General features: G+C 53.0%; 1 protein-coding gene across 1 annotated transcript in view; it reads left to right on the top strand.

Annotated features, from left to right (window-relative positions):
• LOC108536241 (angiotensin-converting enzyme-like) overlaps window positions 1-1378 on the top strand; it is a 17848-nt gene extending 16470 nt beyond the window's left edge. Inside the window, exon 15 of the mRNA XM_017882830.1 lies at window positions 1254-1378. The gene's annotated coding sequence lies outside the window, so the exon portion shown is untranslated. The remainder of the gene's footprint in view (window positions 1-1253) is intronic.
• Window positions 1379-3298: the final 1920 nt, after the last annotated feature.

Here is a 3298-nt window from a genome sequence, read left to right as displayed (position 1 = left end):
CNCTTCTGCTCTGGTTAGAAAAAGGACTCTGCTTCAGTCCACAGTATATAAAATGTACTCAAGTAGAACAGGACATTCCTTTACGAATCACCAGTGCCCAGTTTATGAGCACTGTGCTTTTATACCAACCAGCACATCTTTCTGCTAATCCTTGGGCCAGCCCTGCATTGGGCTACATAATCCAGCCCCCAAAAGCTCTTTGTTGACCAGTTGAGATGCAAGTATCCTCACAAACTGCCCCATGGCTCTCCCTGCCCCAGCCCAAGCCCTTCCAAATGGAGACAGTGGGTTGCTGGGCACTGAGCCAGGCTTGATTAATGATTGACTTCTTTAATATTTAAACAAAGCTCATCTCAGCCACTCTGCTCTGGAGATGGCCTTGTTCAACACACACACACACACCTGCTGCCTGGCCCGTTCCCCTGGGGAGCGAGCATAGGACAAACAGCACCTTTTCAGGCTCAATGGGGGATGGGGAGGACAGGAAGGAGAGAACTGTAGGAGAATATTTGGGAAATGAGTGTTCTAGAAACAAGACCAGGGAAAGAATGGGAAAGCCTCTGCCCCTGCCTTTCCTAGTTCATTATCCTCAGCTTGGGTCTGCCTGCCACGAGGATGCTACATCCAATATTGGGGATTCAAAGTGTCTGGATGGAGGTTCCATGGACTCCTGGGGAGGCTGGAAGTCAGTGTGTGTCAGAGAATAGGGAAGACTTGAGGTGAAACAGCATTACAGCCAGTAACTACAGAGAAGGGGTATCCTGGCTGCAACTGAGCCTGTGGGAGGGTGGCCAAAAGAGGAGACCAGGTCTCTCTGAATTAAGAATCTGAGCCCCGAAGTCAGCTGTTCAGGTGACAGAGATACTAGGCTGAGATCTCCATGGACCCTACCTCTGTCCAGGTTTCCAAAGGTCTTCCTGAGATCTGGCTGATCCCAAGCACTTGCTCCAGCCCCAGGCTCTACAGCATCCTCATCTGATGACTCTGTCCCTGCTCTTACTTTTCTGTGCCATAATGTCCTTATTTGTCCCTATTACTATCAGCTCTATAAGAGCTGGATGCACATCAGGAGTGTGCCCCTGTGTAACAACTCTAGTCAGTACAGGCCATGGTGAACAAAGGGACTTGGAAATTGATGGAATGAGTAAGTGAATGAATGAATGAATGAATGTCCCACTGCCCAAGTCCCTCCTCAGAGCTCAGCACCCCATGCACTGAGCTCATGAGAAATAGCCCCTTCTTTTCCTCCACAGCCAGCCTGTCCAACAGAGGGGCAGCCAGGACATCTCTGCCCCCTTCTCATCCCCACTAGGCACTGTGGCTCTGCATGACAAAGGCACATCCATCCCAGGACTCCAAGCCTCTCACCTGGACTCCAGTAAAAACCTTGCTGAGCCTCATTGTCTATCCTCCCTCCCCACCCACCATTGTAGAGTTTATGTCACCAGAATAATTTCTTTCTTTCTTTTTTTTTTTTTTTTTTTTGAGACGGAGTCCACTCTGTCCCGGGGCTGGAGTGCAGGGCGGATCTCAGCTCACTGCAAGCTCCGCCTCCCGGAGTTCACGCCCATTCTCGCGCCTCAGCCTCCGCCCAGTAGCTGGACTACAGGACCCGCGCCGCCACATGTTCGCCCCGGCTTAGGTTTTTTTTGTATTCTTTTTTTTAGTAGAGACGGGTTTCACAGTGTTAGCCAGGATGGTCGCGATCTCCGCTGACCCCTCGTGATCCGCCCCGTCTCGGGCTCACCAAAGTGCTGATTACAGGCTTGAGCCACTGCGCCTGGCCTCTTTCATGTCTAATTGGCTTAAGAACTTGGTTGTTCATCAATTAAATCCAGATGTTCCAAATGGCATCTGAGGGTCTTTATTAATTACTTCTTTCCTCCAAACTCACCTCTCCCACGCCCCCTTGTTCCCCTCACCCCAGACCCTCTGCACTGACATCACCTTTGGCCTTTGCCTAAGGTGCATGCCCCATTTGAATGCTTGTCCTCCAAGATGAGGCTCAAAATTGCTCACCAAACCCTCTGTAGCACTACAAGCCCACCCAGATGCTCAGTGAACAGTGGTCCCCTTCTCCCCTTCCTCTCCAGGAAGCCTCATTCAATAAACCTCATCCCACCCCATCTGCTTTTCTAGTGTGTTCATTTTCAATCAGTACTCAGTACTCAGACACTTTTATCAGTGGTCACTTGCTAATAGGTGGTTTTAAATCTGTTCTCCTTCCAAGATGTACCTGTAGGCTAAGAGCTCTCAGGCCTCTGAAGAAGGCACCTTATTGCATACTTCCTCCTTTCTTTCTTTTCTTTTCTTTTTTCTTTTTCTTTTTCTTTTTTTTAGATGGAGTCTTGCTCTGTCTACCAGGCTGGAGTGCAGTGGTACGATCTCGGCTCATTGCAACCTCCACCTCCCAGGTACAAGTGATTCTCCCACCTCAGCCTCCTGAGTAGCTGGGATTACAGGATGGCACGACCACACTCAGATAATTTTTGTATTTTCAATAGACAGGCTTTGCCATGTTGACCAGGCTGGTCTCAAACTCCTGACCTCAGGTAATCCTCCCGTCTCTACCTCCCAAGGTGCTGGGATTACAGGCATGAGCCACTGCGCCTGGCCTTTATTGCATATTTCTTGCATATCTTCATGTGTACTCCTATCCCCTCCTCCCAGGACCAGGCCCTGGCTGGGCTTGGCAACAGGAGCTCTGCATGGGACCTAGGTCTCAGCTGAGCTGGAGGTCACTTGCTGTAAGAGCAGGCTGGAGGCCTAATGGTATCATTGCCAGGGTCGGACCCAGTGGACAGACCCGGAAGAAAGCCTCTAGCCAAAGACCACCTGAGGCCCCTAACAACCCCTTCTGTAGCCCCCCTCCTGCCTGGGAGACTCCCTGCACTGGGAGGGGAGACTCCCTTTGGTACTGGGAGGGGATCCGAGAGGTGCTGAGGCCATTGGCCCTTGGGACATGAACAGAAGCAGCTCCCCAGAGAACACCTGCCCTATTCCAGGGCCGGGACCTCAGCCCTGCCCCGCCCCGTCCCGTAGGATGCAAGGCCCCGCCCCAGCCCCGTCGGGTCCCAGAGAAACTGCCCCGCCCAGCGGCCCCCTCTCCGCCGCCGGCGCGCGGCTTCTTTCAGCACCAAGGCGAGGACAGCTCCCGGGCCGTCTCAGAGGAGAGGAGGCGAGGAGGGCGCGGGTCAGGGAGGCGAGCGGAGGGCAGGGGAGAGCAGGAAAGGAAAGGAGAGGTGGGGCAGGAGTGGGGAGGGAAGGGCAGGGGAGGGCAGACCCAGGCTGGCGGGCG

Source organism: Rhinopithecus bieti, unplaced genomic scaffold, assembly GCF_001698545.2.
Source record: "Rhinopithecus bieti isolate Rb0 unplaced genomic scaffold, ASM169854v2 scaffold_12928, whole genome shotgun sequence".
Classification (NCBI taxonomy): domain Eukaryota; kingdom Metazoa; phylum Chordata; class Mammalia; order Primates; family Cercopithecidae; genus Rhinopithecus; species Rhinopithecus bieti.
Note: the sequence above shows the minus strand (reverse complement) of the source record. Positions and strands in the feature narration are given on the sequence as shown.